This window comes from Neolamprologus multifasciatus, chromosome 4 (assembly GCF_963576455.1).
Source record: "Neolamprologus multifasciatus chromosome 4, fNeoMul1.2, whole genome shotgun sequence".
Lineage (NCBI taxonomy): Eukaryota > Metazoa > Chordata > Actinopteri > Cichliformes > Cichlidae > Neolamprologus > Neolamprologus multifasciatus.
Genome location: NC_140442.1, coordinates 10,141,165 through 10,156,562, shown reverse-complemented (window position 1 = coordinate 10,156,562; position 15,398 = coordinate 10,141,165). Strand labels below are relative to the sequence as shown.

The 15,398-nt window shown below is 38.3% G+C and overlaps 1 protein-coding gene and 1 long non-coding RNA gene across 2 annotated transcripts in view; one reads left to right on the top strand and one right to left on the bottom strand.

Moving 5' to 3' along the window:
- hs3st4 (heparan sulfate (glucosamine) 3-O-sulfotransferase 4) overlaps nucleotides 1-15,398 on the top strand; it is an 89,468-nt gene that overhangs the window by 28,273 nt on the left and 45,797 nt on the right. The gene's annotated exons all lie outside the window — the stretch shown is intronic.
- On the bottom strand, nucleotides 408-2,307 carry LOC146519793 (uncharacterized). Its single transcript, XR_014873680.1, has 2 exons — nucleotides 1,454-2,307; nucleotides 408-1,285 (listed from the first exon to the last, which is right to left on the bottom strand). It is a non-coding gene; the product is annotated as an uncharacterized LOC146519793 (long non-coding RNA).

The window sequence follows — 15,398 nt, the reverse complement described above, 5'->3', positions numbered from 1 at the left end:
GCTGCTCTTATGCAACTAGCTCTGTCCATCCTGTAACAGAGGAAAGCATACACCATGTTCACATAATCCTCCCTTTAATAGAAAGAAGGAAAAATATAACAATATAGGACACTATTGTTCGTGGATGAAGAGATATTTTTATGTATGTAATTATGGCGTTCTGATTTTGCCTTGGGTCGAATGTCAATTTCAACCTCCCGTTGAAATAAAGCTGAAGTAATTAAAGGCTCTGCATTAATTACATAAATGAAAGGGTTCTTGAAAATAGACATAAACACCATCAAAGTAACTGTAGAAACTTAATGCAAATGGGATCCTTAGAGAAATGGTGTGCTTAAGTGTGGTGTGTGATTGTGTGTGTATGTGTCCGTGTGTTAACATGAGGACTTCTATATGATTCCTGATGATTTTCAATGAAATTCAAACATGTTGGCCCCCCCCAGCTGAATAATCAGCATCATTAGCCATTCTTTCTTTTTTCGTTCTTTGCCATTTAAAATGTACAAACCCACTATAGAACAGATGATTCTAAAGTAATTTAAAGGTTAGGCAATGAAACGGCTTTAAGAGAGCAGATTTTCTCTGAGATGTTAAGATATATGAATTATGTAGAATGCAATTATTCCAGTATTTATCATTATATGTGATATTCTTTTCTGCATTTGGGGAGACAGGGGGTGCATGCATGACGATAGATATATTTAGGTTTCAAAATTACCAACAGTTGATTTAAACACTTTAGTGACAAAAAAAACATTGGCCAATTATCTGTTTTTCAGTTGTCCAATCACAATAATCTCATTACAACTCTGCAGTCAATGTAAGTGTATGCTAAGAATACAATTGGGAGACAGAGAGTGAATGGATCTCGTGTTTTCACTTCCATGCTCAACTAAATTATGCACTGGAGCATTGTTTATCCATCAAACTAGGCCCTGTTCCAGCAATCCACTCACAAAGAAATTCAGAATTAATTGGCAAGACTAAAGTAGAGGCAAAGCAAACAGACAACTTTCTTTCTCTGTCCATGAGGCAAAAAATATCCAGTAAGGGAAAAGCCAGCACTTGCTGTGTTTTATGTCTCATCCTCTCGGTTCTTATGCCAGAACACACTTGCTCTGTAGAGTGTTTAACCTCTGCACCTCCAGTTCCCTAAGACTCCAGCTGGAATATCCTGAGTAAAATTAATGTCATATGGTGAGCAGCGATTGAGGAGCCAAATGAAGGATCATGAATAACGGTCTGATAATTGGGCTGTGCTGCTGCTCTCTGTCGTCCCTTAGATCTGGGGACAGAGAAGAAATGGGAGTCAGGCAGGAAGAAAGTAACAGAGCTTACTCAGCAGAAGACCCATTTGAAGCAGAGTCACACACCACCTTCTACTTTCTACTCTTATAATTGGCCTTTAGTATACTGTTAAAGGACCTGCTGAGATAGATTGCATGTAAGTCACCTGTTTGTTCGTTGTTGTTTTTAAGTAATTCTTCAACTTTGCTATCAGTGGACCTCGTAGACTGTATTGTTCATGCTTGAGAGAAAGCAGAGGGGAGGGACTGCTGAGGAGTGCACCTAGGTGAGAACTGTGTTTACCCATAAGCCACTCAGCGCAGTGATACATGCTTTCACTTTGACTAATAAATCATTGAAGGTCTGATGTGCATCAATGGGAATGCAGTGTCAGTTTTGATACTTGATTAGCATTTCTGTCACTTCGCCTTACGTTTAACACAACTCCAGCTGTGCAACTCAATTGACATTGCTCATGGTCATGACTATGACGAGCTATTCCTCAATCTGGCAGCTGATCGTGGCAACACATTGGCAAATGTGTAATTTCACTGAATATTTGAAAGAAAACTGTTTGTATTCAGTATACTGTAGTAATTAGAATATCTTGTTGTTCCTGGATTCTATTAAAGTATTTTTTCATGAGTTACAGTTCAAAATAAACCTTATTCAGCTTATGTTTTAAGACGCCTCTATCAGGGCTAGCGGGTCGGACTCAAGCGTAAGCAGCGGGTCACGTTTACAATCTTTAACTTTATTGAACACCAAGTGCTATTTACAAAGGGAGGGATTTGGGGAAGGGCTCCAACGGGTCCACGAGTTGATGGGGAAAGGGACGGGTGCTCCACACTCGCGGGGTCTCAGCCGCTCCTCACACTCCGCTCTCGCTCTCAGCTATCACTCACGCTCAATCCTCCAAGCTGCAGGGAACAGGAAGGGTCCGGGAATCTGAAGACAGGAAGGGAAGCAATCACTAAAGGTACGCAATATTGGACACGAATCTATAAGCCGGGATTCACACTAACGTGGTAATTCAATATTCCAGCGACCAGAGGCTCTGAGCTGCTGCCTTTAGTAGTGTCCAGAAACAGTGATAAGCTACAGGTGAGTGATTAGTGGCAGGTGTGCATGCCAAAGGCAGGAGCCCGAGGAGAGCTCCGCCCCGGCCGAGTGATGCAGGAGAGGAAGGGAGGAGAAACGAGAACAAAACAAAAACACATGTAGCCTAGCAGGGCTGGCCGGGCAGACACAGGGACAATGACAGCCTCAGTTTATCCCTCGTCTCAGTTGAGCTGTTTTAACTTGTTTTTGTTAGTTTTTTCTTATTTTGGCTTTTTTTGGCTTCCCACTTGGCTGTCCCTCACAAACTGAAAGTTTGAAAGAAAGGTGGCCCTGTAGCCAGAGTTGCTATTTATCCTTCAACTACCGATGTGACTCAGGTTTGTTTGTAGAAAATGAATTTGCTCACAAAAACGTTAAAAATGTCACACAAGGCTTAACAACGATACTAATGTCAATGTCCTCAACAAGACACCAGTTCAGACGAGACAGTGTATCTAGTTTTGAGAGGACTCACAAGATCTTATAAATGATCCATAATTCACAAAGTAGCACAATTTGTTTTAAAGATTTTTGGAAGAAACATGTTCCACCTCACCCCGACAAGGGCAGCAGCTTTCAGCACCCTTTCAAACGTTTGTTTTAAAAGAATGCTAAGCTTAGGAAAATGATGGCAGGCACTCAAGGTTCGACATGCTTAAAAAAAAACATTACCTAAATAATTTTATTCACCATTGTGTTCTGATGGTGCAATATTCAGTGCAATTTGCCACGCTATCCTCAGTTTTACACACCACAATCTGCCAAAATCCCTGAAGATTCGCTATTTTTTGAAAGTCTGGTACCAACAGTCATGACACGTTAAAAGTTGTAATCGCACATCCTGCCCTTTCTAGCGTTTCAATGAACGGTAGCTGAACTTTTTAACCCCGTCTTCTTGTTAATACTCATGCTTTATTTATACACTTTATGACTCAGAGATTAAAGTAAGCTGTTTGCGTGCCCAGTAATGTGGAAATTGTGGAGTGTATATTAAGCAGCATGGAGTATGTGGTTCACAACTCCCCTTAGAATATTATGTAAACAGTGTGCCTCTGTACACGTATGGGATTTAGCATCCTGTCTTAGCATATGTTAACCTAGACTCATCTACCCCATCTGTTAAACTCAATTCAAAACAGCAAAGGATGTAGTGGGGTCTGTGGCACAGACTATGCAGTCAAACTGATGAAACATCAAATGTTTCTGCATACACTGATAGACAGCATCTTAGCTTACACAACCCTGCTCTTAGCAGAAGCATAAAGTGAATGAAATTATGAAAAAGAACAAACATTGTCACAAAAAAGACTCCTTTATTCAAATGGATAAAATAGCACTCTCACAGCTGACCCCTTTTAAAGTGAATATATATCACTTTTGTGCTTTGGAAAACAGAATTATTTAGACTGTTCATAGGATCAAAGGTAATGTAGCAGTGACCTTGGAATTCAACTATAATTTAATTGAGGTAAGTGCTTGAGCCACATTTTCATGCACACTGTTAATATGGTAATGAGAGGATATGTTAATATCCACCTTCATTCTTGTCCTCATTCATCCTTGCTGTAGTGATACCTGTCCGTGGTAATGCCTGCTGCTTCCCTCCTGATAGAGGCTGTCCTGCCCCATCGCTAACAGTAATGCTGTCACGTCAGAGCTAGAGGCAGCATGCACTTAACCCTTTCATGGGCATCAGCAGCTTCCACTTAAAAGTATTATCTGCATATATGCATGCAGCTATGCAGCATTCCATAGCTAGAGGTTTAACAGAAACATATTTGAATTAGTGGCAATATGTCTGTGTAGATTCTCAGTCATCCAGGTCATGGTAATCTAAGGAGCTTGAAAAGAATAAAGACTGGACTTTTGCCTCTTATCTGAGAAGCTTCTTCAGTTCTAAGACTAAATGATGGAGAGTCCCAGTTTTTTAAGTCGTCATGGGAGTTGTCCACACTATTTATCATGTGGCTCATCAGAGGTTTGGGGTTTTGGGTGAAACCACTGTAATACCTTGCCTCACCCTATCATGTGACTTACTGAGATCGTCTGGTGCAAGATGTGAGGAAGGGATCTGAAACCTGGATTATAGGTGGCAGACAGTTGGTGTCGTAAGCCATACTGTCTGTTCAAAGGTGGTCGTTCACAGTGGACGTAGATTGATTCTTTAACTCCTCTTTCAAACATCTATCTTCTCTATCCAAAATGTGAACATTAGCATCCTCAAAAGAGTGACTTTTATCCTTTAGGTGCAGATGTACAGCTGAGTCTTGTCAAGGAGGTTCTTCGATGTTGCTGCATGCGTTTATGAAGTGGCTCTTTGGTTTGTCCATTGTAGAAGTCTGAGCACTCATCACTGCACAGCACAGCATAAATTTCATTCTTTAGTTTGTGTTTGGGAGTTTTGTCCTCAGGATGAAGCATTTTTTGTCTGAGTGTGTGGCTGGGTTCCTTTTAAAGAGCCGAGCTTTACTTTCCACTTCCCTAATGTAAAGGTTGGCTACAATGATGGACACTGGGGAGCCCATGACACAGCCATGTTTTTGTCTGTAGAAACTCTTGATTTATTTAAAATATGTGGTGGTCTGAAATCTGATCGGCGTTTTCTAAAGAGCTGTCCTCCTGTAGTTGTTTTCTGTCTCTACTATCTCAACTGTACGTATGAAAGTGAAGTGAAGAGTGAGACACTATGGTTTCATCTGTATCCAGTGTAAGTTTCTGGACCTTGTTGGTAAAGCAAAGTCCAACTGTTTGAGGCTATATAAATGTCAGTTGATAAAGCAGCCATTTACTTTTTCATTCATTCATTCATACATTTTGTACAGGCATTATTACACCTGTGCAATAACAAGTATAAACTATCTGTTGAGGTTATGAGGTGTATCACAAAATCAAGTTATTTAATTAACTGCTGTAATTACTGTGTGAAGGTTCAGTGTGACGTTTTACAACATTAATTCTGTCCATTTTTCAGATCATCTTTAAACAAGCATACAAGAAAAGTGAAGAGGCATTGTAGTATTGCTCCTGTGTTTGCACAGGGAGTAATATCATACTACATTTCATAATAGAAATAAATAAAAGATTAAAATAAAGGCATTTTTTATATACATATCTCATACAAAACACTGAGACTACTCAAAGTTATTTACACTGACAAAGAAAGGCATCAGAACAACATTTCAACAAGGTACATAAAACATCTTCTCTTCTCCAAAAAAAAAAGCCAAGGTCAACGATTTACAGAATTATTTTTGTAAATCAACTAATTGCTCCCATTGGTTTAAAACACATCTAGTGATTCACTGGCAATGTGTCCTCATCTCTAATCCACCTGCAACCCTGAAATATACATAAAGAAAATGGATGGCTTCAAACATTGAGAAAAGTAGTTTATTTATTTATCTATTTTTAAATTTTCAAAACAATCATTTAGCATCCCATGTCAGCATCGATTCAATAAGACAGTCATTTATTGGTCTTGTGTACAAATAAAAAGTGAAATGCAGGCTCTATTACATGTTCTGCATCACCTTGTGTTTTCAGTCTTTTGTTGTTTCATGTACTCGCTAACTTTATATATTAACAACACTGGTAATGCACTCAATAGTTACAACGTTCTTGTTGCATTTTTGCAAAGGGCATCTAGTCTCCAAATATTTTTGATCACTGTGATTTCCTTGATTTAGAATTGTTAGTACATTACTGGAACAGAATCCCGTTGATCAAAACACACAGTTTTCCATGGCAACAATAAACGACTTTTTCACTTACTTCTAGCTAATAGAAATCAGCTCTTGACACTGCACAACAGATTAGAAAAAGAACTACCATTAAGTCAAAGAAAATAATGAGTCTCACTGCTTCCAACATTATTCAGCTCAAAAATGTTCATTTCATTTAATACTCTCTGATGGTGGGTAAATAGTCCTACATATAAATGCAAAATGTGCTGAAGACAACTGGAATGTCTTTTATTATATTTTTACAATAGGAATCAATACAGATGCTGAGTTGGGCGTTTTACTTAATATAACACCCAGACTGATCCAGTGATTAACATTAAGTGAAGTCTGTTGCTTGGTCTATTCCTAACTCATACTAATCTACTTTCAAAGAGGCCTTGGTGCCCATTAACTAAGACTGTTTAATAAAAATGTAGCACAAACTACTGCCACAGGGATCATTTTACTGCCTGCTCTATTTTCAACACATTTTTTTTTCTGTCTTAAATGTGTAACATCACTGTTTTTCTTGTGAGCTGTAAGCACTGAGTTTATGCCCACAGCAGTTTGATGACTAAATCCTTCCAATGTAGGCAATAAATTGAACAATGATGAATACTCCTCCTAACATGCTGCTTATTTTATGTGGCCAGTGTAGACAAGATGCTAATTTACAAATGTATAGCATATAGCAGTGGTCCACAACCCCTGGGCCACGGACCAGTACCGGTCCATTAGCCGTTTGGTGTGAAATGTATGGTTTTCAGGGTTTTTTATTGGTTTTTAGTGTTATTTTGTTATCGTTTTTATCGTTAACTCGGTTTTCCTGGGTCTTTTCACGTGTGTTATGAATAAAACTTTTCGGTACCGGTACTGGTTATATTTTGTTGTATTTATCCACGACACCTTAAAGGCCGGTACGTGAAAATATTGTCGGGCATAAACCGCTCAAAAAAGGTTGGAGACCGCTGGCATACAGTACTTGTTGAGATTACCTGAAGATAATGCTGGTGATCAAGGGGTACTGCTTTACTAGGAAAGACAAAACATTGTGAAATCTTTAAATCAACTTTTTATATTATATTTTCCACGGTAAGATAACATTAAATGCTGGTCATATCTCTAATAATAGGGATTCATGTTCACAGATTCCATTTTCTACGCAAAAACGTTAAAGTTCAGTGTTGGTGACTCTCTGGCGGCTCGATCTCAGAAGGGTTTTCTTTCTAATCCTTTTTTATGCTTGCACTGCGAAGAAATAGCTTGTGACATAAACACTTTCAACCATAAGTTGCTGAACCATTTAACCATACCTGCACAATGAATAATGAAGGAGAAACTGATCCTGGCTGTCAGTGGCAGCTCAGTTATTTACGATCTAACAACAAAAAAAGATAAATCTGTAACCAAGCAACATGAAGCACTTTTGAGAAGTACTCTGGAAATGAGGCCATGGGAGGCCTAATGGATACAAAACAAGGTTGCAAAACTTTGCTTTCAATGGTAACAGGCATACGGTTGCACGGGTTTCATGTCCGGGTTATTTCGCAACGTTTAAAACTGATTTTTCAGTGATGAGTGTATTTTTCATAGATTACAGGCTACAGTTTGAAGGTTAGCAGAATTAGCAACTACTTAAATCTAACAAAATATGGATACTTTGATACTATAACTATAACTAAACCTTGTTAGGATTAGTGATGAGTGATTATTCTATTTTGTGATTTCACAGCTTTCGAGCTTCAATCTTTGTGTTTGAAAGCCTTGAAATTGTAAATAAATCTGAGCTTTCTATGGGATAACTAATATAATTAGGATCTAATAGAGCAAAAGTAGTTTTTGGTTATGTTCATCAAGGTTTTTAATTTGAAGAACTGCAAACTTATATAAATTCAGGGTTTTATTGGCAAGAATAAGCTAATTACCATTAAAATGTTTAAATTATTTAGAGAAACAATTATACTGCTAACCACAAATCCTTAAGGAGACAGCCATACAAAACGGAAGTTTTTTTTTTTTTTACATAATGCAATATTGTAATTATTTGTGCTCACTCATGGATTTGTTTGTTTGTTCTGCATGTAATAGCGCTACCCCACTAGACAAGTCTAGGTTTGGTGGTTTTCTCTGATTCTCTTCCAGAGTTTATCAAATAATACTCTGTGTGGCTTGACCCCTGCTCTAAGCATTTTGGCCTACATTGCACTGAACAAAGTACATCTTCTTTGTCTTCCCCTGTGAGAGTTTCTGAATCAGAACATAATGGATTCAAAAAAGAAATGCTGCTAGGAGAAAAATGCTTTTGGCTATGTCTGATGCGGCTTCTTTTTGCGTCATAATAATTATTTCTTATTGTATGCTTGTTTTGGACATGGCTATGTGGCCATACAATGGTCCTCTTAAATTGGAATGGTATTCTTGACGACCAGCGAGTGAAGTCAAACGGCTTAAAATTAAAGTATGACATAGTTTTCAAATCTTCTTATCTTTACAGCAAAGACAAATCATTCAGTACTGCCACACAGACGTCTTCAATCAGTTGTAATTTTGTTATTCTTTTTTTGTTAAACAACTCAAGCAACTGAAACTTTTGATCATTTTGATTCTTCTTGAGAATAAAATTGCATAGGCCGACTGAATTATTAAGTAACACTGACATTCAGCATTCACCTTTATTAGGGAGAAATTGAAAAGACTTGGTTTAACATTGTCCACAATGGGAAAACATAGCTTAATGTTGAGTGGATATCAGGTTTACAAATCCCTCTGTGTTTGTGTCTGCCATGTTGCTGTTGAGTGTTGCAACAGTAATAGCATTTTAAAGCTAGCAGCTGTGAATCTGCCCTACTGTTAGAGGCTCTGACAGGTTTAGTGGCACAACTGCATTAACCCAATGCTGAGGGAAAGAGCTGAGTCTGCCAGTCCCCAGCACCATTTTCACACACTGTTCTCACACTGGACAAAGCCTCACACTTTGATCTGTTGAGTGAGTTCTGCCAGTGAGTCTTAACTGCCTCTGACTTTCCTCCTCGGGCTCCTCTCCAGCACAGATGTGCGCTTATGGAAAATAAAGAAGCGCTGAAAGGTTTAGGTTGAATCTGTTTTACTGTCACTGTAGGCAAATTAGTAATTCTCACTTAATGTTCATCACCATGATAACTGACATAAATTCAATTACATTATACCTATATTAACATCTGCTATTGAAGGTGTAAAACTCATATTTTAGATAAGCTGGCTCATGATTTGCAGGAAATGGAAAGCCTTTGATGGTGTGCTCAGTTAACATAGCTTTGTGACATTAAATTACTCTTTCTGCACATGTTTGTATCACGCATTGTTCCTAAAGAAGAATCTAATGAGGTTCACTCCCATTTTTGCCACAGTATTTTAGATTTTTTGTTAAAAAAAGTCTTCATAAAAAGTCAGTGGAAGCAAAGTCAAAGAGGTGTATGCTGAAGAGGGGGAAATTTCTCTCCGTTATCATTTTTAATGGGGTATAATTTCATTATGAAACAATTTCTTTCTAAGGACACTGTAACTATAGAAATGCAATGCCAATTTGGGTTTATTGAAGGTCAGATATTTGGAGTGATTATTGCTCGGTGTCTGTGTAATTATATAGTTGAATAGCTAATTAAAATCCTTGTTAGAGGTTACGATATTCCTTTTATTTACCTTCTCTCTGTGGACTTCTTTGGTCTTGTCAATCCTTACAGCCTTGCATGAGTACACCCCTCTACCTACACACACACACCAGCTCCACCATTGCTACCATTTCTGTTCCTGTCATTCTGGTTGAATAAGAGATAGCACTGAATTACAAAAAAGACAATACTGGATGTTTGCACTCAGCCATACTGAGGTTATGGTCTGGGGAAGCTGATTAAATACCATGGGAGCTTCTTTCCAGCCAGCTTAATCAGGCATACAGTATGTGGGTGAACACTATCCCATGGTGTTCACACCCGCCTATACTAAAGAATGAAATTAGCCACACATCCCACATCCCGAAGTCTTTTCTCTGCAGTTTCTTTACATTTTCTTTGCCACACAAAGTAATTGCATTTGTTATCTATTATTATCTATTAGGTTGTACTTTGTGTTATTTAGAGAAGTGCAGGCACCAGACACCTAAAGCTATAAGGAGAGTCCACCAAATGAATGCGTCAATGCCTGCACCTACAGTACTATCAGTACTGAAAATCCAATTCCCAGGTGGAACTGTGGGAAGGTAGGAGGAAATGTGTGGATCTTAAAATATATCTTTTGTTGCGTAAAAAAAAAAAGGTACACTGAACGAATGTGAATGGATCACTCATTGTATGTGACCTATTTGTGTTTCATTACTTCACTTAGAGATAATTTCATGTTTCCTTGTACCTTAAAAACTGAATATATTGATTGGCAGCAACTCTTGAAAGAAACATTTGTACAAATTTGTAATCAGTTTTTGATGATTTTGCTGCAATCCCCATCCCTCGCACTTTTTGTCCAGAGCAAATGATGCAGTTGCATACAGCGCATTCCTTTTTGAATGTGTTGACTGCAGGGGTCAAATTTTGCAACTTACTCTAAACACCTCACTAGTGCTGACTTAAGACAGCTAAGATCTGATCAAACCTTTAAATGCATAGCAACAATCTATGCACGCTGACAGTAGAGACACGGGTGTTAAAAACGTGCGACATAGGCGTCGCGCTGGTGATGATAATTTCACAGATGTGGCATTTTTCATGAAATGATGGAACATGGGCGTATACATCTGCCTGTACATGTAATCTCAAGCCTCAATAGCTGCACACAAGAAAAAAGACATTACAGGGAGAAAAAGACACAGTCTACATGCATTTATCTTACTGAGATGCACACAAGGACCTTTGCATGTTTGAAAGATGTTTTGTGCTTTTGAGTCTTACCTCATTTACTTTACTCTATATGTTCACATCTATTACAAAATAAAATGTCTTTAATAATACAGGTTACACTGGTGAAGATTGTCTGTAACAGGTGAAATTATGAGGTCTCAAGAGTTTGCTATTGAATGTATCTGCATCTTAAATAAAAACATTAGCAGGAGTTAAATTTTGTTTAACTGACTTTATTTTATACTTGCTGCTTTATACAGCAGTTCCATCACAATGCTTTGTGCGCCCTGTGATAACTTGAATCAAAAAGGCTGAAGAGAGAAACCTTCTATTGGTGTCCTTTTTGTAGCATCTCCACTCTATGTAACTATGGAGCATGTGAATTTCTCTTGAAATGATACATTTAGCCAAACATAAAAGTTAATAATTGCTTTTTAGTATTTGCACCAGCATAGTTTCTCTTTCTCAGTGGTCCTTAGGACCAGTATTGAAGAGCTGCAAAGCTTAGCTTTCAGGTACTTCTTCTATTCTGAAGTGGAGCTCTTTGCTGCTGACAGTTCTTGTCCTTTTCAGCCACGAAATCAAAGTAACTCAAAAACTTCGAAAACTTCAAGGATTCCCTCTGTGCCTTTTCACCAGATGAGCTATGCACGTGCCCACAAACAACTGTAGTATGGAATGCTTTCTTCCAAGAATTCAGCTATCTGCAAAGAAATAGATATGAAGCAAACAAACTACAAATGCTTGAGTGATTTTATTTTTTGTTTCATGTTTTGTGGCAACAGCCCGAACAGTGAGAATGTGATATCACCTTAACAGTAGCAAACTGCTTATTTTAGAAAGTAACTATATGGCTACGTGCCTCGTGAAAATCAGGATTATTTAGTACAATAAAAAAATCTGTGGACTCTGATGATGGTTTACGATGCATTTGCCCACAGAATTCTTTTTTTCAGGATAAGATAATTAATTTTGTCATAATAACCCCGTTTGAAGGTTAACCACTTCTAAAAGGCCAACTTCCCCAATTATTACAAGCTTCTCCTCTGCTTTTCAGTTCCTACATTAATGAGATCACCACAAAACCTAGACCTTTAACATGCACTTACTCACATTACCACAAGAGGTTGCCTATGTAAACAGCAATAGTTTTTAATCCCCTTAAAAACATGACTCTCCATGAAAAACTGAGGATTCTTTGTCTCAGTATGAAGAGAGATATTGCTTTTAATCTTCAGTCTGTATTCTTATTGTTAAACTGTATTATATGTAAAGCTGTCATGGATTTTATCACAGCTTACCTTGTATTCCTATATGAACAGCCGTGAGTGACAGTTCACCAGCACAACATTAGGTACTATACAGCAATATCAGAAACTGATGAAATACATATGATGTATCGGATTCTTTTTTTATGTCACAGCTGTTGTTGTGTCCTCCCCCATATACCAAAAGGTATACTGTGGCGGTGTTTACCTACTTTTAACCAATCAGAACCACACCACAAATGTACTGCCACAGCAGCTCTGCATGGAGGGGGGTTCACTAAAGATGCCACACTGTGCACGTCCATTGATGCTTTAGAAAAAGCTCGAAAGCCACAGCTGATCCTCTCTCATTTCAGTGCACTCAGCACATTGGGCCCATAATGCCTTGAGTGCTTGCCTGAGCTACATGACATCACTCAGTGCAGCTACTATCCAATTCTTAGTTTCTCTTCTGATATCCAGAGCAACAAGAATAGAATAACTGAAAAAGAAAAAGGGGTCTTGGCAAGGGGAGGCAAAACAAGAAAAAGCTTGCCCCGGGCACAGCACACCAGAAAGCTCTCTGTGGTACACACTAATCTGACCACCCACTAGTGGTGACCCATGTATTCCCTGCGTGAGCATCATACTCTAGCGCAAGCCCACCCCTCCATCACTGTCACATGCTGCACTAATGAGTGCCAGGAGGCATGAGGTCAATGACTGAGCTGATTTGCCTACTGATAAGTGATTGCCAGGAGGTACAGCAGTGGAGAAATTGAAGAAAAAAGTGTTCCTGCATTTGTAAAGATGAGTTTGACTCCCTTCTCCTAAAAACATATTGCTGAAAACTGGGAACAAGGCGGGCAATTTTAGTAAGACATTACCCCAAAAAAACGTTTAGTAGGACTTTCAGAGAACTAAACCAACCAATAAACCAAATTGGAGGTAATAATACATATTCATTATTTAGAAAGGAGGATGATACCAGTGGTGCAATCATAAACTAGAATTTGGTGCATTTAGGATCCAATTTTTTAGCATTCCCTGTACATGTGTCTTCTAAGCTATTTCAGATTTAAATTGCCCCTTAGTGATTTTTAGCATGCCATTCACATAAGTTTGAGGGGCTGTTATCATGTACCTATTTACATGTGATTATGCAGCTGTTACTGTAGAAAAGAAAGTACAGCAGTAATTGTCTAACTTTTTTAGCAAGCAATTACTTAGCAATTTGCTCTCTGTAATCTGAGATGCTATAGTGTGCACTGTGTGGCAGCATTAATTAAAGACAGAGAGGTGCATTTCTTGATACTCCTGATCCTTTGTTTACATCTCACTACTAAATTTATGTTTTCCACCTCTATATAAAACTAAACATTCTTAATGGACACCGGAATGGCTTCTACATTTCCTTTTCTAATACACGTACAAGACAAAAAAAACAAAAAACACCATTGCAGTAATTACCATACAGCTTGTAGATGACAAGGTTGTTTTTTTCCTCATCGTGTTCTGTGGATAGATCATTATTTTTCCAGGTTATCTCTCACTCGCTTTCTTAACTCCACTAAAAGCCACATCAAGATGCCGATGACTTTAATCTTAAAAAAATGAGGCTCAAATTCAAAAGAAAGATGAAGCCCGGAGCATTTACAATTTCAGGCATCAGGTTGGGTTAACTTTGCAGTCTACTTGCAGAGGATCAGAGAAACACTTGATGTCTTTATTTTGGCGAGACATTCGATATTGGCAGTTCTCAAGGAGACTGACAGTAGCTGTAATCAATCAGGTCATCTGGTGTCATGGCGAGACAGCCGCGTCTAGAGGTGGGTTGTCTGTCATGGCAGCCATCCCAGGCCCCAGGACTAACTGCATCGGTAACAGTGCAGATGTGCATAAATGAAAAGGTTGTTTAAATTAGTTGCTGCCTCCTTTTTGTTTATTCACTTTCAGACACCTAGTGCCATTAGACAAAGGCTAAATTATGCATCAGGTAAACGCCACAGAGTCGATTTTTGGGCTCCCACACGAAGTATTTTTTTTACGTTTGGCAGTTTACTCATATGAAGCTTTTATCAGAATGGGTGCAGGCTACTTCACAGAGACCTCGTGTTTTGGTTTTTTATTTTTTAACTTACCATTACGTAGTTTTATAGCTTCGGTTTGGGGTTTTATTAAAGAGCTTTCTCGGTAAGACCTTGTAAGTAAATAAAAAAGGAAAACAAAAATCCTTTATCTTATGAAGCTTCACAGAGCAGAGACATTCTGCATAACTACACAATAGTGTGTTTTTGCATTATTGTATGCAAAAACACAAATGATTTATTCTTGCAGGAGGACGGAGGCAACATATGCTGTCACAGGTGTTGTTTGTTGTGAACCTACCCAAGAGCAAGTCTATAAAACTAAATCCATCAAATTTACACCTGATTTTGTTGCCATTGAGCAAGTAAACATTCAAACATCTCATAGCTGCTGGTTACTTGTAAAAGTAACAACCAATAGTAAAAACATTTGTTTTCATGCTGCTTTTTTTCTCCTCTGCCACATTGGAATACCCTTAAAATGCAGTATTGCTAGAATATAATTGCAATCATCTAATCTTTTTCTTTGATTTTTATGTTGAATAATAACAAGTCAGCAGAATGTTTAGCTTTTAGGAACCAATTCAACATTTAGGCACGTAGACACGGTCAAGATGACCTGCTGATGTTCAAACTGAGCATCAGAATGGGGAAGAAAGTTGAGCTGAGTGACTTTGTCAGTGCCAGACAAGCTGGTCTGATTATTTCAAAAACTTCAAATATACTGCAATTTTCCAATACAACATTCTCTAGGCTTTATACAGAATGGTCTGGAAAAAAGCACATAGGGACTGAGTGGCAGTTCTCTGGGCGAAAGTGCTGTATTGTTGTTGGACGTGAGAGAAGAATCGGTAGAGCAGCTTTGAGCTAATAGGAGGGCAGCACTCAAATAATCACTTGTTACAACACAGTTATGCAAAAGAGCATCTCAACAACAATACATTGAACGTTAAAGCTCAGGAGACCCCCGTCAGCTAAGAACAGGAAAGTGAGGTTAAAATTGGAACCAAACGCTTGCCAAAATTGTAGAATAGAAAATTGAAGAACTGCTGCGTGGTCTGATAATTCCTAATATTTACAGCATCA